The 24,166-nt window shown below is 45.0% G+C and overlaps 1 protein-coding gene across 2 annotated transcripts in view; it reads right to left on the bottom strand.

Annotated features, from left to right (window-relative positions):
- TSNARE1 (t-SNARE domain containing 1) overlaps positions 1–24,166 on the bottom strand; it is a 706,722-nt gene that overhangs the window by 604,132 nt on the left and 78,424 nt on the right. For both annotated transcript variants that reach the window (XM_065399459.1, XM_065399458.1), the window contains exon 2: positions 15,347–15,419. The gene's annotated coding sequence lies outside the window, so the exon portion shown is untranslated. The remainder of the gene's footprint in view (positions 1–15,346; positions 15,420–24,166) is intronic.

Genomic DNA, 24,166 nt, shown 5'->3' with positions numbered 1-24,166 from the left:
CCTATCATTGGGGGGGTTTAAGAACAGGTTAGACAAACACCAGTCATGGATGGTCTAAGTCAGTGACTCTCAAACTTTTGTACTGGTGACCCCTTTCACATAGCAAGCCTCTGAGTGCGACCCCGCCTTATACATTAAAAACACTTTTTAATATATTTAACACCAGTATAAATACTGGAGGCAAAGTAGGGTTTGGGGTGGAGGCTGACAGCTCGCGATCACCCCATGTAATAACCTTGCGATCCCCTGAGAGGTCCCGACCCCCAGTTTGAGAACCCCTGGTCTAGGTTTACTTGGTCCTACCCTAATGCAGGTCTCTCAAGGTCCCTAAGAGGGCCTCCATTTCTATGGCTCTATGAAATGACACCTACTAATCAGAGGCTGAAAAGAAGCCTGGAGCCTCTAAGCAGGGTCTAAGCACAGGCAAAAATCCCATCACATCAATGTTGGCTGACACAGAGAGCAAAGCTTCTTACCAGAGGGCTGTCCTTGGGAACTCACTTGTGGATCTGAAACACAAAACCACCCCCAAACTCTGTATTTCAGTGCTACCTCTGGTTCACGTGTTTGTAGAGTTTTATACAAACAATAAAAAGGACATCTTATCCATATGTTCTAGGCTCCCTCGACATTACTTAGATTACATCCTAACTGCAGAAGCATTTTAAGATACCTCACCATCAGGAAACTTATCAACTCAGTGGTATTTCCCAACTTCTGAGTACTGGATTTTGAATGCTTAATAGCATTCTTTAAAAAGAGTTTTTCTTTATGTAATTGCTATAATATTTGTTTACAGTCTGACAGTGGCCAAGTCGTGATATGTGAGTGGAAGGGAAGGGAAAAGAAACAATATCACGCACCTAGTCAGTGTCTGGCAAGACGTGTAGGAGGCAGACATTCCTGACTCAAGCAAGCAATCAGTTTAAAACCAGGTGGAGAATTGGAGCACGCACCTTCAACTATTTAACTAGCGCACATCTCCTCCCTCTGCACACAAAATGTTTTCCTCTCTTCTGTGCGCTGCACTCTAAGCTGCAGAACTGCCACTCGAAGGATCATCCTGCTTCATCCCAGTTCCCCAACCCCCACTCAGACTGAGGTTCCTCTACAGCTGGAGAAGGAAGAACAGGTCCCAGATATGACCAGGCAGCACCACAGCTGCTACAAGTTGCAGGTATGTCTTAACAATCCACCGAATGTGCGATCAAGTCGATGGAATACAGTGGCAGGGGAGGTGCCGTTGATGTCCAGCAGCTAAGGGGTTACTTAAATTTCAAATTTCACCCAGTGTATTTATGCAGAACAGCTACCCTAATCCACTACCAGCTAAGGGCTGCGTTCTCTCACAGCAAGGATGGACTTGGTAATGAACTGTGATGTTTAAAAACGGATTAGGGCTGTTTGGTTTAATATGCATCTTCAGACTATGCTAATGGAATCATTACATTTACATATAGGGCAGAGAGCTATTTTGCAGGAAAGCATTTAGAAAGGAACCCTGAGTCGACAAGCAATAGCTTTATGGCCATGAGGCAAACCAAAAAGCTGGGTGAACGGGAACACATCTCCCATAACAGAAAGCAAGCTGCAGAAGGCTCGACTCTGAAGGCTTTCTGCTCAGAGGTAAGGACAACACTTCCAACTGCAGCAAGATGGACCGGCAGTTATAATGCTCCATTAGAGGGGGCTCATTTGTAGACATCAAGACAGCAATGGGAGAGTGAATTGGATTCTATTCTGACTCCAGTATCAGCAGCTGAATTCTTAAATAAATTCAAGTCGCAATTCTGCCCACTGTTACACCCAAAAACAATAGGGTTTGCAAACATGTAATTGGTGACAGAATTTGAAGACAATAGGATTGTACAGGTGTATCTGACAGAATAATCTGCTCTACCAAAATCCTTGGGCTATCCCTTCATTGCAGAGCTAACAAATCATTGACAGTCGAATTACCTCGAGTTAGGCCAAGCTCAAGTGAGAGCAGTTGCACTGTGCGACACCACTGAAGTTACACAGAGTGGTTGTGTCAGCAGCTGAGGAGTTGTGCTAACTCGAACTAGAGCCTATACCCTGACGGATCGGCCAGCTTGAGTTCAAGCACCGCCACGCACTCAAGTTAAAAGGTTTTGTATGTGGATGGAACATGTGTTAGGGGCAACAGCTAACTCAGTGGTGAAGACACACCCTTTGAAGAACCCAATTTAACTCTCAGATCCCAAGATGAGTTTTGCAGGACGAATGCAGGGGCAGGAGGGTGGATGGCTCATTCCTACCTACTGGACCTGGCATAGTCCAATAACTATCTTATCTATCTATGTAGGGTTCTATACTGCCATCTATCACCATAAAAAGCAACAGAGGGTCCTGTGGCACCTTTAAGACTAACAGAAGTATTGGGAGCATAAGCTTTCGTGGGTAAGAACCTCACTTCTTCACCATGGCATTTGTGCACCTACCACATAAAACCAATAGCAAAGTCCCTATCAAATTCATGAGTCTCTGGCATATCTCCCTTGTTGGTGTCAAAACTCTGTTCAGGATAGGGAGCAGGGGGGAATGGCAGGGGGTGTTCATGGTTTGTGCATCATTGATAGTGGAAAGGCTTTCTTAAAGAGGAAGAAGGGCTTGCAGTGTTTCCTATGGCTGGGTTCTCCTGATCTCCTCTAGAAGATTGTTCCATAGCTGGATTCCCTCGACTGAGAATACTCTGCTCAACTCTCACATGCTTCGTGCTGGGCTTAGTGATCTGCATTGCCCCAAAGGAGAACAGCTGTCACTGTAGTTCATAGATCAAAATTCAATCTTTGATGTAGTTGTGGCTTGATCCATTAATTGCTCCAAAGATTAGGACCAAGGCCTTAAACCCGCATCGGAAGCTGATTGGAGGCAGTGGAGGGATTTGAGCATGGGCCAGGTATGCTCATGGCAGCCTGAGCCAACGAGAAGGCGGGAAGCCACATTCTGTACCATCTGGAGCCTGTGAATCGTCTGCACATTCAGCCTCAGAGACGAGTTACAGTAATTCAGCCTGGAGGTGACGAATGCCGGGATCACTGTGGGCAGGTCTTCATCTGGGAGTTTCCTAGCACGCTGGAGGTAAAAAGGCATTTTGGGAAACAGATGCTACCTTGTCATCCAAGCTTAGTGAGTGTCCCTAGCCTCTGTTTGCCAGAAGCTGGGAATGGGAGACAGGGGATGGATCACTTGATCATTACCTGTTCTGTTCATTCCCTCTGGGGCACCTGGCAATGGCCACTGTCTGAAGACAGGATACTGGGCTAGATGGACCTTTGGTCTGACCCAGTCTGGCTATTCTTGGGTTCTTATGAGTCAGGCAAGACCCCAAAGCTTTGACCACTTTGACAAACAGGGGCTGTGAGCCTTCAATGGGAGGTGGAGACAACGTCATGGCCAACTCATCAATGTATTTCCCCTTTCCAACCAGCATCACTGCAGTCATGCCTGTGTTCCGCTTGCTCGTCATCCTGTAGGCATTCTGATGTTCTAGCTGTGGTGGTGGTGGTTGCATCAGTTGAGGTAGATAGTGAATGTAATCAGCATCCTGCTGGCAGCTGAGCCCAGGGCGTCTCACTATTTCTACCAGTGGTCTTATGTTGATACTAAAGAGAACTGGGGATAGGAAGGATCCCACCAGGGGAGCACCCCTGGAGAGGAAGGGCAGTTACCCATCACCACTCAAGAGTTCTGCCAGAAAGGAATGAGTGCCACTGTACTGCTGGGCCTTCTACTCCTGCTGTGTCATGTAAACGTGTTTGTGATACACTGTGGTCCACTGTGTCAAAGGCTGCAGAGAAGCCCAGCAGTACAAGCTTGGAGTTGTCCTTGTGGTCATGAACACAGATGTCATTGTTTTAGTGCTGCTAGAGCCATCTCTGGTCAGATCCCTGGTGTGAACCCTAATTGTGAGGCATCGAGGATGCTAGCCGATGTCTCATATGTTTGAAGAGAGATATTACTTTGGAAACTGTAACAAAACCCACCAGCTGCGACAGGGTCTAGAATGGTCCTGACCTATATTTGATCTGTGAAATCGTATTGCTTAGTGTGTTGTCTTGGAAGTCAAATGTCTCTTTTATCACCTCTCTCTCATCATCTCCATTCCTCCTCCTTTACCCGGCATTTCATCCATTGCTAACTATGAATAACTCATGATTGTGTAGTGGGAATGCAAATCATCCTTCCCTTACTCAACTATTTGCATACTGCAGTTGTAGTAGATGAGACGAAATGAGACAACAGGGGGCGAGAAACAGACAGGCCTGGCTTTAGTCAGGAATGAGCCAATAAGACCAACCAGCAAAGCTATGAAGTATCTAAAAACCCTATTCTCCCCTCCTCCTCCTCATAGCTTTAAGACTTGTTTTGTCTCTAGAGGTTTTAAAAACGAATGGATCTGTTTTCTTTAGCCTTACATCAAACCCATCAATTTAGTGTTTTCATGTTTATTTTTTAAATCCAAAGCAAAATATTTCTACAGCTAGAAATGGGAACAAAGTTACGAGTCACACTAATGATCATAAAAGAAAAACAGATACAAAGCTATACTATCTCGCATGTGGTCAGGTTTTCATAGGTGTTGTAATTTCAACAAATATGTTGTGCTCAGGGAAATGAGGAACTCTACTGACTAGAACCAGGCAAAATAATATGCATGCTTCCACTCCAGCGTAAGTTTGTGCCCATGCATCTCTCTCCTGGCCAGCAACACCACTTATTATTCCAGGCTCCAGATAAAAATAAAGCAAAGCTGCTTTGTGTGTATTTTTTAATTCTTTCGACAAAAGCAGGAGCAGGTACAAGAAAGAATTCCTGTTCAGTTTATAATAAAAGTAAAGAGCTAAACAGAGATCAATGTTTGTGGCAAAGAACACAGAATAATACTCAGGTGAAACCACTTGACACTTAACAAACCCTATTATAGCATTGCCAAATTTGATTTAATTGTGTGACAGATTTGGAAAGCCATTCAGGCTTCGAGATTAATTATGAAAAAATAGAAGCTTTATCCATTTCTGGTCCTATAATTGTTAAGGAGCAGTTCCACTCTGCAAAGCAATTCCAAAATGTGCTCAATTTTTTAGAGAGAGAATTGTTTATCCCCCCAATTTCATGAGCCAACTCCTCTGATCACAATCTAACTTTCTCTTGTATGGTTCCCTTATAATTAGACAACAAACTAAATGACCTGATTTACTTATAAATAACTCTCTAACCTACAAGCCGCTCTCCCTTTCCCCTTGTTTTAGTTGTTTCCCTTCCTCTTTCATCCCAGGTCATTACCTGCCTAATTTAGTTTATAAACTCTTCAGGGCTGGCATTTTGCCTGTGTTATTGATAGACACATCTAAAGCAATCATCACCGTAGCCAGCCAAGCATTTTTTTCCTACGGCATTATATACACAATGACAGTGGGTGTATATGGCACCGAGCTACATTGGAGTCTCTAATCAAAGAAATTAAGAGATGGGGGAGGAGGAGAACAATCAGATCAGTTCATCCACCTACCCCTGTCAGTACCACACTGTTCTGCTTGTTTTTTCTAATATTTTGTCCAAGCTAGTCATATACCATCAAAGCGATGGTGCTTCCGTCATGTTCTTTAGGAAACTTCTCCAGTCTAACAGGCATTTCTCTTAAGTAGGCTTTCCTGATGTTCAGCCTCAAGTATTCTTTTGCTCAGTTTTATCCCATTTCTCCTTGCTATAACCCTCTTTCCTATCCCACCTTAATGGATTCCTCTGAAACCTAGGGCTTTGCATCCTTTGAATATTTGCTCGCCCACCATGACCTCCCCTCTTTGTCATCCTTTGGCCAGTCCCTACATGTTTTGTTCTATCTACTGTAACACATATAACAAACAATGGTCCTATGACCAAAGCTTTCAGCGAGCAATGACCTTTGCCAACCGGCAGGACAACCGAACTACTCTGTGAATTATCTGACGTGTCGACCAGGAGGTGGCAGGAATAAGAGACGAAAGCTACTACGGAGACAGAGGGAGGATCAGGGAGAAGAGAACTGGCTGAAGACGGGGTTTGAGCGCAGCGCTCCTCAGATTTCATTAACTAGGAAGAAAAGAAAAAGTGCTGTCTGAAGGAAAGAGAAATACCAAACGGCACTAATGGGCCGAGAGCCAGTGAGCAATCAATGGCTGCACTGAAGTGGAGAGCAATGCAATCCAATATAACTAGTTTATATAGCATCTGACATACAAACTATCAAAAAGCTTCTCTGAGTTAATTTCCCTCTTCCCTCTGCTATTATTTATGGAGGCAAGGGCAGAGGAGAAAAGAGACACTTTCAGATGGTATTTGAAAAAAGATGCGGAGCCAGTGAGGCAGGGAGATACAGAAAGACTGTTCCAGGAAACATGCACTGAGGAGGAGAAGCTCCTGGACCAACCGTGGTGGGACACCGTGATGGGACAGAAAGAAGGTCACTACTGGACGAGTGGATGGAGATTCTCAGGGCAAACTGGGGGAAGTCCTGTTCCATGGCTCCTTCCCTTGCACACAGTTCCTTTACTGGGGGAAGTTTGGAGGGGGAGAGATATTTGTCTGTCATCTTATGATGACCTTTACCAGCAGAATAGGTTTTTAAGAAGTATGAGGACTGCCATATAGTTCAGGCTCAAAAATCTCTCCTTCCTTAACAGAAGCTACAGTGAACAGTCACAATATGTGTGCCCCCAACGCTGCAAGTCGCTCCACACACTACTGGGTGAAGTCCCAGTCAAGTCAATGAGGTCCCACCATGCAGCAGACTGCAGGCCTGGAGCCTTCAACAGCTGCATATATATAAAATTCAACAAGTGCATTAATAAGGAAGCAAGCTTGAGCACTGATCCAGGAAATGAAAAGGTTCCTATGCAAGGTTGCACTGCACATAGCTCATATTAAGTTAGATAATTAGGGCTATTATTTTTCGGTGACCAACTTGAGATAGCTGGTGTCTGATTTGCAGAGGTGCTGAACACTCAGAGCTCCTCCTGCAGTGAAAGGGAGCTAAGGAAAATCAGATCTGTTATCTCAAGTTAGATTCCCAAAAACCAAGTGCCTGATTCTGTGAGGTGCTGCACGTCCTCAGGCAGAGCTGGTTTCAGTGGGAGCTGAGGACAGTTAGCACCTTGTAGGATCAGGCATTTAATGGTCTAACCTGTAGTCTACATTATTACTTATATTCACATAGCCAGGTAAGCCTGGCGACTGGAACCTCAAATTAAGTTTTCCTGACTATTTTGTGTGATATGCAAATGTTCAGCCTCAATGCTGCATTACCATTTTTATTATACATACATACATACACACACACACACATTCGCACACTCCCTGTTTTAGTTTAAGAGGCAGAAAGAGAATAAAAACAATCCCCCCTTCCCTAGCTAGCACTCTGGGGTTGTTTGGCACATCCCAGAAGATTTTTACATTCAATCCTCTTCATAAACAAAGCCTGCAGCTGCAGGTTTTTGTTTGGCAAGGGAGGTTTTTTGTTCACCTTTGTTAAATTAGCTGTGGCTGATGCACGATGCTGTTTTTATTGTAAAAATGCCTAGAGCTTGACAACAGGTTTGTTCTAAATGATGGAAAGAAAAAGATTCTTTAATGCCATAGGCTTTTTAGTTAAGTTGTTGCCTAACAGGCTTTTAAAATTATTTTCACCCTCCCCCTGTCCCAGGTTATAACTTACCAAGCAACTCCTCCTCATTGAGAACTAGTCACATGTGAAGTTTATTCTGTGTTCGTACAATGCCCAATACAAAGATGCCCAGATCCCATCTGGGAGATCTGGTTGCAACCACAATAGAAAAAATAATAATTTTAAACCTCAGCCCATTTGGGGTGGGGGTCGGAAGTGGACTATCGAACAGTTTGTATACAAATAACAAATGGGCAAAGTAAATTTCTTCCTAATTCAAACAGTTCATGATTTTTGCCCAAGCTTCCTAAAGAACTCGCTTCCACCCTGGATAGTTTTAATCCCAAAGCAGGAGCCAGGGCAGTTATGAGCAAATACAAAAAGCAGTTGTCATAGAGATGAATTTGCAACACCCCTCTGAGAAATAACCATCACTCACTGATTCACTACTTCTAGCTGCAAATGGTGCTTGTGTCTCTCACTACCATTTAATCACCCAGCCTTCTCATTGTATTTAAGTCACCTGACTTTTTAAAAGCTATTTTCTCACTACAGAATGGAGCCAGTTGAAAGGTGAAATTAGGAACATTCCATCAAAACGTCTCAATTTGCATTGAAATTTAGAATTTTTTTTTAAAAAAGCAATTACTAAAGGAAAGGCTGGATTTACCTTCTTTTAAAATGGAATTGTAATCTCTCTTATTACATCACATTTTCCTGTCTTGTTAGATGCTAATGGGAAATATCCTTTGGGTTCTGGTTACCATTTGTGTGGGACCCTCAAATATGGTTTACTGTCTCTTGGCTCCTCTGCTGCGATCTGCAACCACCATTAAATTCTATGCTAGAACTGCACTAAGATATGCAACCCTGTGATCCACAACTCAACACTCTGACTACATCACTATCGCACCCCGATTTCTCTCCTGTAGGACAGTAAACTCAAAAAGAGAAGGGAGATTCTCATTTCGTTTCTGTAGTGATCCCAGCTTTGCAGGCAATCAGGTTCATGGGCTGCTACCTATTCAGCTACTAATCAATTCAGCCTTTCACATCCTTAAAGCAGCCCAAAGCCTCTCCTTCCCACACTGCGTTAACAGGGGTGTCTGAGGGATCAGCCTCTCTTACAGAAATCCTCACAAGAGCTTGATGCACCAGCTGATAGGAACGCGGCTGCCCTCCGAAGATTGCTCAGAGACCTGCCCTTGTCTAAGGGAAGCCTCCAAAACACATGATAGCCAAAGATTATAGAGGAGGAAAAACTGAACCTGGGCATGCAGATAGCATAGATGAGCATATTTTGATCTGAGAACTGTCTGCTCCACACAGCACTGCTAATAACATGCCAGGGTCATGTGCAACTCACAAGAAGATTCATAGATTTTAAGGCAGCATTAAGATTATCCAGTCTGCCCTCCTCCCTTTTTTTTTTTTTTTTTTTTTTTTTAATATGGAGATATACCTATCTCATAGAACTGGAAGGGACCTTGAAAGGTCATCGAGTCCAGTCCCCTGCCTTCACTAGCAGGACCAATATTTTGCCCCAAATCCCTCTCAAGGATTGAACTCACAAACCTGGGTTTAGCAGGCCAATGCTCAAACCACTGAGCTATCCCTCCTGCGTACCAGAGGCCAGAGAATTTCACATGGTAATTCCCACCATGGAGAAAATTATGAGTTAGGTCACCGTACATCGACTGTGGCTTTAAGACCCAGAAGAGAGGATTCCACACCAGGCAATGGAAAAACCTGGACTTTTTATTTAATTTTATTTTTAAACCCTGAATATTTAGTCCAATTCCAACACCAAAAAATACAGACACATTAAAAGCAATTGACATAGGACTAATTCCTCTCCCTCAATCCCAAGTATCCAGACTTGGAGAAGGCAGGGGAGGGGTGGGACAATGGGGGAAAGGTTCCTGTGCCTATCAAGCACAGACACCACAGCAAGTCCATAGTGGAGTAGTAGACCACTGCACAGCAGGAGAAGGCTGGGGAGGGGACATGTTTTCACAGAGTCAGATGTTTTCAAGGCCACAAGAAACCATTACCATCTGGCCCAACCACCTGCATGGCACAGGCCATAGCATTTCATCTAGTGATTCCCCCCACAACGTTTGGATGAGTTTGACTAGATCGTTTAGAAAAAGACATCCAAGACATGTCGTTTAGAAAAAGACATCCAAGACATCCAAGGTTTGCTCTTAGCAATCGCAGCTTTCAGTTGTCCTGTATGCCCCTTGCCATTCATCAAAACAAATGCTCCCTTCCCTCAGCACCCGTCTTTTCCCACAGACAGGGATATATAACAAGAGAAGTGTCTCTCAAAGCTAATAGATGACTTCAGTGAACTCAGAAGCGTGCTGGAGAAGAAGAATGTCCAAGCGATCTTCTCGGAGATCCTTCCTGTCCCACGAGCAAAGGGAGACAGAAGCTTCTGGAAGCGAACCGCTGACTAGGTAAGTGGTGTAGGGCAGAAGGTGTGGCTTTTGTGAAACATTGGTCCACCTTCTATCGGGAGAGAAGGCTGTACAGTTTGGAGTGGTTCCCCTTCTACTGAGGGGGAGGCAATCTCCTTGCGGGAAGCAGGCCTAGAGCAATCAGGAGTGTGTTAAACTAATAACAAAAGCAGAGGGTAAAAAGAGGGAACAAATGAGAACTTATTTATAATATACAAAAATCGAGATGTTGAGAAAAAAACTAATCAACAAACCAAAAGTCATGAAGAGAAGTAATTCTTTAATTGCCTATACATCACTGCTAGGAGCCTGGTAATAAACAAGAAGAATTGGAATTAATCATTTATGAGCATAAATTCAATCTAATTGGTATTACTGGAATGTAGTGGGAGGATGTGCATGAATGGAATGTTACAATCAATGGTTATAACCTATTCAGGAAGGACTGAGTGGGCAAAAGGGGAGGGGGAGTGGCACTCTATGTCAAATATGGCATTACCTGTTTCCGAGTCACTAATAACACAGCAGAAAATTATCTTGAATGCTTTATGGATCAATCTCCTAGCAGACAAAGCACAAGATGGGATACCAGTTGGTGTTTGCTACAGACCAACGAATCACACCAGCGAACACGATGACCAGCTCCTTTATATTTTACCTCCAATGTTGCAGAGATAATCTCATTCAGCACACTGAGGCAGGCACATCTGTGCTCTCCTGCACCCTCTGCTGCTGCTTCAACAGCAGTTATACTACTTCCCAGAGTTGAGGCATCAAAGCTTATACTCAAACAAGTTTTTAAGCCACATTAATTTTGAGCTCTGCCAGAAACAGCGGGAAGTCTAAAATAACGTTACCCAAATGAGAAAGCGAGACATCCAAGCTGGTGAGGAACTACGTAGCATTTTCCAGTTTCCAGATGGTTATTTCAAAGAATGAAGAGAGAAAATATTTTAAAAAGAGAGATACAATTTAGACAGCTCATAGCAGCATCTCCTTAAAGACCAGAGAGAATTAGAACAGTGAAGAGAGGTCCTGCCAAACTGGAAATTCAAATCCATTGAATCAACATTACATACAAGGTTCGCTCTTCAGGCATTTTTGTTAGGAATGGTCCCACTCTATTCCTGGGGGGATGGTGATTATTTTATTTAATTGCAATTACGCACGTTTAAAACACAGGGAAGCACATCGCAGGAACTAGGCACAGCAGAGGGAAACAGGCAACACACAATTCGGCCATTTGGTGGCATCAAAATTTTAATTAAAAAAATCCCAAGTAATATTGTAAAGAACGCAATATTGGCAAGCACCAACATGCACCCAACGATCCTACAGTGCTTTTGAAATACTGTCTAGGGAACTAGTCCCACGAAGAGTGAGGATATACTGGCCAGGAATGATCAGGTGGTTAAAACCGCGAGTCAGGAAGTTTGGGTTCTGCCACAGGGCTGCTGTATGATTTGGGGCAAGAAACCTTTCCACTCCTTAGTTGTCCTATCTATAAGAGAGAGATTCTGATACTACCTCACTAGCAGTGAATGTTAGTGGATTAATTCACAAACACACACAAAGATCAGAGGATCTTAATAAAAAGATGACATGTCCCCCCATGACAAGCACTAACACGGAACACATTGCAATGAGGTCGGATGCAGAACTCTGAGCCAGCATGCTTCAGTCTAAAAGGAGGTAAGAGCAGCCAGTACACAACCTAAACAAGAACATAAGAATGGCCACACTGGGCCAGACCATCTAGCCCAGTATCCTGTCTTCCAACAGTGGCCAATGCCAAGTGCCCAGGGGGAATGAACAGAACAGGTAATCATCAAGTGACCCGTCCCCTGTCGCCCGTTCCCAGCTTCTGGCAAACAGAGCCTAGGGACACCATTCCTGCCCATCCTGGCTAACAGCCATTAACAGACCTATCCTCCATGAGTTTATCTAGTTCTTTTTTTAACCCTGTTATAGTCTTGGCCTTCACAACATCCCCTGGCAAAGAGTTCCACAGGATGACTGTGTGTTGTGTGAAGAAATATTTCCTTTTGTTTGTTTGAAACCTGCTGCCTATTCATTTCATTAGATGACCCCTAGTTCTTGTATCGTTCCATCGGCAGCGTATCAAAGTTAAGAAGAAAATAACCCCTGAAGTCTATGAGCAGGGTTAGCATCACACAATGCAGCTGTGTGGAAAAAAGCTACAGATCCCACTGCAAAGCCGTCTAACACTCATCTGGCTTTATAAGAGGTCATTTTGTGTCAGTCCCAGGTTGCACACTGTCACTAGTATGGCGAGCTAAACCCAGCTGAATTAGGTAGGATTCAAAGGGACACCATCAACTCAGATTTAGATATATTCAGAATCCCTGCGCCACGAGACATCTGTCTATATTCTGAACCTTTAGTTTTGCTCTGAAGGGTGTTTTCAGCAGGTAAACCTCCCAGCAGGGGTTGTCGAGACGCAGTCTCAAACCACAGGGGCATGCTGCTCCTGAGGGCCATGCTAAATCCAGGCTGCTGCCCCCTGCAGAGCCCTGGGCAGAGGCAAAGCCATGGATGATAAGACCCTCGGCCTTTAAGCATCTCCCCTCGCACCCCCGAAAAACCTCCCACAAGTTCCGGTATGCATTCCTCATGTCCTTGACCCACTGAGTGGGTGGCTGAACCTTAAACATGGCTTCCACCGCAATGCACGGAGCAGGGAGGCACAATGTGAGCAGCAAGTATCAGAATGTGCTCAGCTACCATGGAAACGGGCACAGAACAGGATGTGTAAACAAGCCCTCTCAGGGCACACGATATACAGAACTGCAGTCTGTGAAGACGGGCTGTCACATTTAACATCACATCAGCTGAGTGTAGGTAAACCACGGCCCAATCCCAGATGACATGATGCACAGAAAGTAAAGGCAGAAGGGACCATTACAATCACCTAGTCCGACCTCCTGTATAACGCAGACCAGGGAATTTCATCCAGTGATTCCTGCATCAAGCCCGTAACGTCTGGTCCAGCTGCAGCATACTGATTTAAAGACTCCAAGTGATGAAGGCTCCAGCACATCCCTAGATAAACTGCTCCAATGGTTAATTCCCTTGACTGCTAAAAGTCTGCAATGTTAAACACAATGTGCTTGTCTGTAGCGAGTGCAAAGGGGTTAGTTACAACTCCTCAAGGCCGCATTCCAGCCTGACCTAGTTTTCAATCCTCAGCCTGCAAAGGAAATTTTATACCAAAACAAGTCAGCACTGGAGAATTACCAATCCAGCGGGAGAGCCCACACAGGGAAATTTGTTTTTCAGGGGTGGCTAGTTACACAACAAAACGGAAAGTGATTTGGACATTGACAATCTCTCTTGCAGGGGCAGGCTGCGATCTGAGGCCTTAGAACACTAGATCTTTACATTTGTTTTTTAGGCAAAATTGGTGCTAGGAGGACAGCCCCTATTTTGAAATTCTCTATCCACAGAGGAGGGACAACAACATTGCAAGCTTCCCTTACCCTGACCCGCCCACCTGGAAAGACCAGGGAGCTGAAGTCTCCATGCCCATTAGCATTCATATAGAACAGTGCCACTTTCCGGATATCAAAGCAGGAGTCCGTCTACAGCTCCCATGCCCCTGCTGTAAAGATGCAGAAAATAGAGTGGCATCCACAAGCTGAGTAAGTGTCCTAAAAAAACCCCCAAAATAACCCAAACCCACAGACACTTCCCAAGGAACAAAGAAAGGCACAGGAGGCAAACCAAGAGCTGCAGAGCAGTGTGACTGGTAAAGGGTCACAGACTCTCAGGTCATGCAGTGAATAAATCATTTACATTAAAGTTAAGCCTGGATTCAGGCTGCAAAAACAGCCATTCAAAACCCTACTCTCCCCCCTGTCAATGCTGGAGCTATGGGATCTAACACTGAAACACACAGTTACTACGCCCAAGCTACTTAACGAAAAAGGCAGCTATGTAAATCAATGGCTGCCTCCTACAACTTGAAGTGCAGGAATTCTGGAAGCAAGGGGAACAAAGCCGCGATTATAGGAAAAGTTATGCACACACTGAATGGATCTTTGCTTGTCCTCCCTCGGCCAAGAATGGAGCTTTCCTTGTGAAATGTGCTGGTGAAGCAGATGGCAAGTCCCCAGCGAGGTAACTTTAGCACGCCCGCGCTCTTCCAGTGCCAGGAGAGTGGTTTGAACACTCTGGGGCTCCTCAACTACACCCAGCGTGGGTGGCCTGGACCTGGCAAGTGCAAGTCGACACGTCTGCAGTGCCACAGGCCATAAATCATGGCATCTCTTAGAGCACTTCACACGTAAGTTTCCATTTCACATCACACTTCAGCCCAATGGCAAGACTTTTCACACAGGGGTAACCAAATTGTTCACCCACAAAGTCTGTCTTTGAGTGACCTGACTTTCAGAGTTGCTGAGCACCTGTAGCTCCAGCTGATTTTAAGGGCTCAGCTTCAAGCAACCGAATCTCAAAACATTGGCCTATGGACATGTGTTAACAATGAAATGCAGCTAGCTCTGGGGCAGAAGGGATCAGCCAGCTAGTGTAAAAAACATTTGGAACTGCACATGGAAACACATCCTGTAGAATACAACCTCTGGGACAAGACTAAGATGCACTCTGAACAAGACTCATCTGCACTTTGGGGCAGACTAAGGCAGGATCCATGAGATGCGTGCCCTACAGGCAGAACCCCCACAAGGACCAGCAGGCAGGGGTGCAGCATTTGACCCACTTCTGCTAGCTAGCGACCTGTGGGGTGGGGTGGGCTGTGTCAGGTGGTAGGGACAGCAAGGATGCAGGAGTGGGAGGGAAACAAGTATGGCTGAGAGTCTGGTCAGACTGGGTAAACTGGTGGTTTTTTCATCACATTAGCTAACATGATTTGAAATGCCACTTAGTGTAGACACAGCTTAACATCTTTAAAATAACATTACCAGGAGCCTATGCAGAGTCTTGCAGGGAACAGAACGTCTGCTTGGACAGACCTTGTTTCAGAGCCTAATATTTTGACAGAACACAGCCCCATTTTGCAAACCCTGAGCCAAAGAGAGAGTGCTGTGCCTCTAAATACGTGATGAAGAACCAGAAACAACCCATCCGGTATGACCAAATGTGCAAGATGTTCGTGACTGTACAACCAGTGTCCAAGACTTCCACCACCTCCCAACTCACAGCAACCTCTCCAATCATAGACAAGATCTTTCCCCCTTACCTTATATTGGAAACAAGGTCCTGTAGAGTTGCTTTTATTCTGTTCTCCCCGTCAGACAAGAATCCTGTGCAATCTGGAATGAAAAACAGAGATTGCTGAGTGGTGTTGGAGTGGAGGGGAATATGCCACGTTCCCTATTTTCACACACAGATACTTTCACAGCTGCTCCATGTCTTTGACTTCTGGATTCCAGGAACAGCTCATGTACTTTGGGCTGCAGATCACGACTGAGCACAAAACCAAGCAACACTTATCGCTTACACCACGTTACACACATTAATCAGAACTTCTCTGAGGTAGTGGAGGGTTATCCTCATTTTAAAGATGAGGAAACAAATGAAGGAGTTGAGGGACTTAGAAATCTTCCAGATTATCAGGTGTATTTATGTATTGGGGGGGGTGAGGGACAAAACTCAAGGGATTTCTAGACTCCCACCAATAACTTTTAAGGAACGGCCTGGTTCCTTTAGGGCCTCAATCCTGCCAGGTGCTGAGCATGCTGGCCCTGGTGCAGCACTTCAGAACATGTGTAGCTTCAAGCATGTGAATAGCCCTATTGGATCATGCCCCAGATGTTTCCCACTGTAAGTAGTGGCCAGTTTCCAATGTTTTTTGGCACCTTACCAGGACTTCAGTTCTCTCTCATCCAAACGATGCAACCTCCAGCACCACAAAACCACTAATGCCTTAGTGGGGTGCTGATAGAGAAGGAAAGGCACTATCTAGTCAACCACTTGGAAGGTCTCCCACCAGATTCTGCTGTGGTCTTGTATCAGCCAGGTACTGACCAGTTTCTGAGAGATGCAATAGCGTGCTACGGCTACATGCTGCCAACACTTCTATCCTCAAGCAGACGGACTACGGTTGATGGCCTTTTGCATCAGTAAACAGAGGATCCTTAACATACCACGGTCCCTTGCAATAGCTGGTAAGAACTATTTTTAGTGGATTTAATTGGAAAATAAGAATAAATGCCTTTGCCCATTAGCCATCGATCTGTTATCAGAAATGCTAATGAAAAATCTTTAGGTGATAACTATCCCAATTCCTATGTTTGATAAATAATGAATAGCAATGTCCTTTACTTATTCAAATCCGAAGCATAAATACCTCATGTTTTGCTACATCTTTGGTGATTCTGGTCCATATACTGAACAACCTCCCCAAGTCCAATGCTCTTTCCATTTTAAATTTTACAGTAGTAAATACCACACTAGCTTATATTTATATTAACTCTCTCACACACACACACGCACACACACACACACACACAGATCTCTTAAAACCTGAACTATGTAAGTTCCCCTACCAGGTGTTACTCAGCTAAAACTCCCATTATTAATCATTATTAATATTTGTATTACAGCACTGCTTAGAAGCCCCAACTGAGATCTGTGCTAGATACTTTGAAGACACATGGTAAGAGACAATCCGTGCCCCCATAAGATCTCAGTCTCGATAGACAAACCAGAAAAAGAGCGGGAGGGAAAACAGAGGTACAGCGAGGAGAAGTGAAGGGACCTGCCCAAAGTCACACGGTAGGTCAGCAGCAGCGTCAGAAATAGAACTTGGGTCTCTTCACCCTCGGTTCACGACCCCACCCACTAACACGCTCTCTCGCTCTCTGACCAGGAGTTCTATGTGAGAGGTGGCAGGATCGCAGTCTCCTCAGGAAGAAACTAGAAGCAAGGTAGATCAACTAGTTTAAAGTTTCTGAATTTTCAAAAAAGTCAATAGAAAAATGTTCAGCCAGCTCTACTGGTAAGTCCCATTCTCTCCCTTTTACAGATGGAGAAAGTGAGGTACATTTCCCATGGTCACCCAGTGAATCTTATGCATACCCCAGGTTTTGGATCTGGACTCCAGAGATGGCCCAGACAAGCCATTGTGATTTTTGACACTTTGGATGGCACTTCTGTGAGTACTGTGATTCATCAGCCATAGACTACAGCCCCAAATTACTGTCTCTCTTGAAATATTTCAATGTCATCACCTGTGTTCTCAGAAAGAACTTGAGAGCTGGATTTAACCCAGACAGAGTTGGAAGTATGGGGTTTAGTCAGCAGGTTAGCCTTGTCTCATTCATGGGGCATTAGGTCTATCACTTCCCTCAGTTAATCAGTATCCGTCATAGTCAAATTAAATCAGGGGTTCTCAGCCTTTTTCTTTCTAAGGTCCCCCCAACATGCTATGAAAACTCCATGGCCCACCTGTGCCACAATAACTGATTGTCTGCATATAAAAGCCAGGACTGGCATTAGGGGTTAGCAAGCAGGGCAATTGCATGGGGCCCCCGCGAAGCTACATTGCTCAGGCTTCAGCTTCCACCCTGGGTGGCAGGGCTCAGGGCCCTGGGCTTCAGCCCCATGCAGTGGGGCTTCGGCTTTCTGCCTTGGGCCCCAGCAAGTCTAATGCTGGCCCTGTTGAGGCCCTCCGTGAAACCTGCTTGAGGCCCCCTAGGGGGCCCCGGGCTGAGAACCACTGAACCAGGTCTCGCTTTTGCCAAGCATCCCAAGTAGAGAGGATGAAGAATTTTTCGATGAAACATTTTTTCGCCAATAAAAGCCAGCTGGTCAGAACCAAAACCGGTTGGCGAAACAGAGCCGTTCTTGACAAGTCTCCCAGCTCAAAGTATTTTTGCAAAAATCATTTGAAGTTGTCGAAATGTCCCAATTTGCCTTGATCAAAATGAAAAGTTGTGTGTCTTGAAGTCAAAATGACTTTTTGTTGGAAAATGGTAGTAAATTTAGACTCAAAAAGGTTAAAGGGGGAAAGTCAAAATTGAAACAAACCATTCTGATTGACCCGAACCTTTTTTGTTTGTTTGTCAGTTCATGAAAAAAATTTAAATTTTGGCCTTTTTGTTCTTTCTTTATTTATTTTTTAAATCTCAAAAATTCTAACAGGACAGGAAACTCATTTCCCACCCAGCCCTAGTCCCAAGCACCCTTATTCTGCCAGGTTTTCACTGCTGTCTCTTAGGACAGTGAACTAAGCACGGGGGACCACAGAAAGGGATTCCTGACATCTAATCCTGGGTCTGCCACTTGCCTGACTGTTCCATCCCAGGAGAGTAAGTCAAGGTGGTGAAATCTGACCAGTAGATAGGTTCCAGAGACCTTGATTTTTGCCTAATACCCAAGAGAGCCGATTAAGACTGAATGTAATTGCTAGGGGGCTTTCCCTTTCATGCCCTCCCCTGATTCTTGTCACGCAGATAGAAAGCAGAAGGCCAGAAGTCCGAAGTGCAGGCAATGCAATGTTTATTGGGGTTAGTTCCAAGCAAGCATAACCAGAGTTCTACATACCGGCAGAGTCTGTTTCCCAGTGTTCCGTTTCCAGCTGTGACGCCACAAAGCGTTTACCCCGTGTCCCCCTTCCCAGCTCTGACATGCCAGAGCCTTGCCCTGTGTCCCCTTTCCCCTCACACCCACAGGTACACACCCACAGATGGTCAATTCAGTCCATAACTTCTGAGTTCTCCTGTAATTCTTCACCGATACTAGGCGTTCTTCTAGTAGCATCTGCAAATCATGCTTTCTATCGTCTCCAGTTGGCTAGGAAACTTCACCTCCTCGTGGGAAAGGATGACCTGGCCTCACTTACACACACTTTTGTCACCTCCCATCTGGACTCCAGCAATGCTACCAACCTAGGCATGGGGTTATCAGCCCTCAGGAAACTCCAACTAGTACAGAACACTGCAGCATGTCTGCTCAGCAACACTGGATGCCATGAGTACACCATACCTGTCCTGCGCTCGCTAAAATGGCTTCCCATAGAACAGTGAGTCAAGGTCTCGGTCCTTTATCTTCAAAATGGACCAATGGAGTGGGCCCAGCATACCTAAAAGATTACCTGACGCTCCAGGGTGAAACCCACACTTGAAAACTTCGCTCCTCAGACAACAGAACTTTCTAACATAAGGGTAAAGCTCATCCGTGCAGGAGACAGAACTTTCTCAGGGACTGGTTCAAGACTATGGAACAAACTCACGGGAAAACAGGCCCATGACAAATTTCCCCACCTTCAGCTCTACGGCACGATTCACCAACCTGCCTTCTGTAACACACATGAGAGCGGATACATTTAAAATGAAAACCCAACTAACCCAAACAAAACACCCCCCTGCACACACAACTCTCCTCTTAGTGAAAAGATGAGAGAGAGAACGAGCCACCCATAACAGGTGTTAGTCATATTGCTTAATGTGCAACCGGAAGACGCCCACATCCCACAGTGATGAGAGTAGGATAAGAGCTAGTATATTATACGACAGAAGCCTTAAGGACTCAGCCTAGTAATAGGGTACAGCCTAGTAATAGGGTACAGCCTAGTAATAGGGTAATAGGGTCAGGCAGGAAAGGGAATGGGGGGCTGAGAGGGTAGAAATCGCAAGTGCAGTTTAATTAATGACATACAGGATGTTGGTAATTTCCAAGCAAAGTGAGTTATACAGAGTCCTTGAAAGGAGAGATCACCCTGGGACCCTAACAGGATAGAAGTAAATACATTTTTAAAAGGGAACAGGCCTGATTTTCAAAAGTGCATTGCACCCACAATCCCAGCTGACAATAATAAGGGCTGTGGATGCTCATCAGCTCTGAAAAATCAGGCACAGGGAACTTGTTAGGGCAGGATGCGATGGAGGCATCTTATTAAGAGTCACAAAAAGGACAAAACACTTTAAGAACAGCAGACTGAATCCTCTGCTGGATTACAGCAGAATAGCTCTACTGAAGACAACAGAGCTAGGATGAATTTATACCATCTGAGAATCTGCGCCTATCTGCAGTGACATATGCTGGGACGACAACGAGAAAGAGGGTCAAATCCTCATGTTTCAGGGTCTACGTGGATCACCAGCTGAGGGCCAGGAAGAAGTCATCCACGTTCGGAACCCAAGGTGTATGCACCCAGTTAGCAGAGGAGTATTATGGGTCTGGGCTTCACCTGAAGCCTCCAGCCACTGGGGGAGACAGAATATCAATCTCTGTTGGTAGAGGAATTGCCATTGCATTCAGAAAAACAAAAATAGCTGATCCATTTCAGAGATCAGGCCAGACTGAAGTAACCGGTGCAAAAATCCTCAAGGGCTTGGTAATGATGATGCAGTTTTATGAGCAATTCTCCCGTTGAGTTATGTGTTTGACCCACAGGAAGTGGGTAGCTTTCCTTTATCACCTCCCTTATTAAATGAAAATGCCATTCAGACTCACAGAAACACAATACTAATAGAGAGGTCATACAAGGGGGACACAGCTTCCTCCTTGATTAGTCAAATCATGTCCAACAAGGCTGCCGGCTGGAAAATTACCTGGTGGGTTCTACTGGAATTCTCCTGACTTGTCACACTAGCCATGCCTGGCAGAAATACAGCAACCCTCCTCATATGTAAGTCGCCTCTGGGGCATACACCAACACACTGCCCAGATAAACCAGGTGTAAAATATAGTGACTTTTACCTGTGTCAATAACAACACCTTCGATTACTAAAGCGAGAGGAATTTTAAAAATCTATTTTAATTTCCACTGCCTACCATAGGTACTTATCTGGCCCCCGTAATAGGATCATCTGAGCACCTCACAGTCTTTAATGTATTTATCCTCACAACACTGTGGCAAGGCAGTGCTATTATCCCCGTTACAGTTGAAGAACTGGGGCACAAAGAGGCTAAGTGTCTTGCCCAAGGTCTCCCAGGAAGTCTGTGGCAAAGCAAGGACTTGAACCCAGATATGACGTTTCCCAGGGCTACCCAGGGTTATGAGGCACCTTGCTACCACCTGCCCTGACTGTGAAGAAGGCTTGTCTGTGCTTGCTGAATGTTAGCTCCCTGGTTCTACCAGCCACACATAATATAATATAATAATAATAATAATAATTAATGGAGATATCCCATCTCCTAGAACTGGAAGGGACCTTGAAAGGTCATCGAGTCCAGCCCCCTGCCTTCACTTGCAGGACCAAGTACTGATTTTGCCCCAGATCCCCAAGTGGCCCCCTCAAGGATTGAACTCACAACCCTGGGTTTAGCAGGCCAATGCTCAAACCACTGAGCTATCCCTCCCCCCAAAAAGCATAGAATCATAGACTATTTGGGTTGGAAGGGACCTCAGGAGGTCATCTAGTCCAACCCCCTGCTCAAAGCAGGACCAAGCCCCAGACAGATTTTTGCCCCAGATCCCTAAATGGCCCCCCTCAAGGATTGAACTCACAACCCTGGGTTTAGCAGGCCAATGCTCAAACCACTGAGCTGTCCCTCCCCCACAGTTTGAGCCTAGGGTCACAGAGCTAGATGAAGTAACTAGACTGCCCAGAGCCAGGTGCTTTGGAAGCATGTGGGATCCAATGGAGTAGTGACCATACAGTGTGGCGCCGGGCCAGGTTGTAAAACTGATCTCCAGGAACAGAATACCACCACTGCATGCAATTGGCCAGACTATGCCTACCCTTTCACCCTCTGCAACTCCAGCAGACTTCATCAGAGCCGTGTGAGCAACAGTCAGGGCACGTGCTGGCTCATGGCACTTAACTTCAACACACTCAATCTGCAGTTGTGAATCACTTGTTCAGAAACTAGTTCCACCCCCTACCCTTGCTTTCCTCCCCTCGTTTCACTTTCATGCCCCAGCAGCTGGCTGGTAATACAGGCCCTCTCTGGCACCTCCCTGTCCCTGCTATGCTGACAAAATTCGCCTTCACCGTGCTGTTGGAGTCTTTAAAACAGATGGTTCCAGGTAAGTTCACTGTCCACATGGTTGAGAATTCGTCCAGGTTAGCTCATGGTATCATGCCCTCTACAACAAGCATGGGACTATCCCAGATACTTTCTGGCTCAGTGCACTCAGCTTCCCACACTCAGGACCTATATTTCTGGGGTGGGACTGGAGGTGTGAGTGGTGGTTACACTATTGCCACAAACAGTTACCTCTTCCAGTTTGAGATCAAGGCACCCCCTTCACCATCGTAGCCAGACACCCATTTCATCAATCCATCCTGGGACATTAAAGGGTTCACATAACTCAGGGGAGAATTTACCCTACTGCTAAAAGAGCCCCATCAATGGCTTGGTAAGATGTAACCACCTTTCGTCCTCAACCATCAATATGGCAGTGCCTAGCCACTCTCGGGTCAGCATGTTACCGATGACTGAGACGGATACAGCAGACAGTGTAGACCAGGGCAAGCATATCACACTAGGAGGATTCTAGTCCATGCCAGGGATAAGCTCACTTGGAATCAGGTTGGATTGTCAGCTTGGTCAGGGGATCAAAACTCCATCTAGGGGGAGACAACGGCAGATGGACATCTAAATGTTCCAGCCCTATCTACCATGATAATATAAAAGCTGCATTGCCAGCCTTGAGTCTGGTTTTTTAATTAAACAACTAACAAAATCATCCAAAGCCCAAGATTTGGTGGTGATGGGGGACTTCAACTATCCGGATATATGTTGGGAAAATAACACAGCGGGGCACAGACTATCCAACAAATTCTTGGACTGCATTGCAGACAACTTTTTATTTCAGAAGGTTGAAAAAGCTACTAGGGGGGGAAGCTGTTCTAGACTTGATTTTAACAAATAGGGAGGAACTCGTTGAGAATTTGAAAGTAGAAGGCAGCTTGGGTGAAAGTGATCATGAAATCATAGAGTTTGCAATTCTAAGGAAGGGTAGAAGGGAGAACAGCAAAATAAAGACAATGGATTTCAGGAAGGCGGATTTTGGTAAGCTCAGAGAGCTGATAGGTAAGGTCCCATGGGAATCAAGACTGAGGGGAAAAACAACTGAGGAGAGTTGGCAGTTTTTCAAAGGGACACTATTAAGGGCCCAAAAGCAAGCTATTCCGCTGGTTAGGAAAGATAGAAAATGTGGCAAAAGACCACCTTGGCTTAACCACGAGATCTTGCATGATCTAAAAAATAAAAAGGAGTCATACAAAAAATGGAAACTAGGACAGATTACAAAGGATGAATATAGGCAAACAACACAGGAATGCAGGGGCAAGATTAGAAAGGCAAAGGCACAAAATGAGCTCAAACTAGCTACGGGAATAAAGGGGAACAAGAAGACTTTTTATCAATACATTAGAAGCAAGAGGAAGACCAAAGACAGGGTAGGCCCACTGCTTAGTGAAGAGGGAGAAACAGTAACAGGAAACTTGGAAATGGCAGAGATGCTTAATGACTTCTTTGTTTCGGTCTTCACCGAGAAGTCTGAAGGAATGCCTAACATAGTGAATGCTAATGGGAAGGGGGTAGGTTTAGCAGATAAAATAAAAAAAGAACAAGTTAAAAATCACTTAGAAAAGTTAGATGCCTGCAAGTCACCAGGGCCTGATGAAATGCATCCTAGAATACTCAAGGAGCTAATAGAGGAGGTATCTGAGCCTCTAGCTATTATCTTTGGAAAATCATGGGAGACGGGAGAGATTCCAGAAGACTGGAAAAGGGCAAATATAGTGCCCATCTATAAAAAGGGAAATAAAAACAACCCAGGAAACTACAGACCAGTTAGTTTAACTTCTGTGCCAGGGAAGATAATGGAGCAAGTAATTAAGGAAATCATCTGCAAACACTTGGAAGGTGGTAAGGTGATAGGGAACAGCCAGCATGGATTTGTAAAGAACAAATCATGTCAAACCAATCTGATAGCTTTCTTTGATAGGATAACGAGTCTTGTGGATAAGGGAGAAGCTGTGGATGTGGTATACCTAGACTTTAGTAAGGCATTTGATACGGTCTCGCATGATATTCTTATCGACAAACTAGGCAAATACAATTTAGATGGGGCTACTATAAGGTGGGTGCATAACTGGCT

Source organism: Emys orbicularis, chromosome 2 (genome assembly GCF_028017835.1).
Source record: "Emys orbicularis isolate rEmyOrb1 chromosome 2, rEmyOrb1.hap1, whole genome shotgun sequence".
Classification (NCBI taxonomy): domain Eukaryota; kingdom Metazoa; phylum Chordata; order Testudines; family Emydidae; genus Emys; species Emys orbicularis.
Note: the sequence above shows the minus strand (reverse complement) of the source record. Positions and strands in the feature narration are given on the sequence as shown.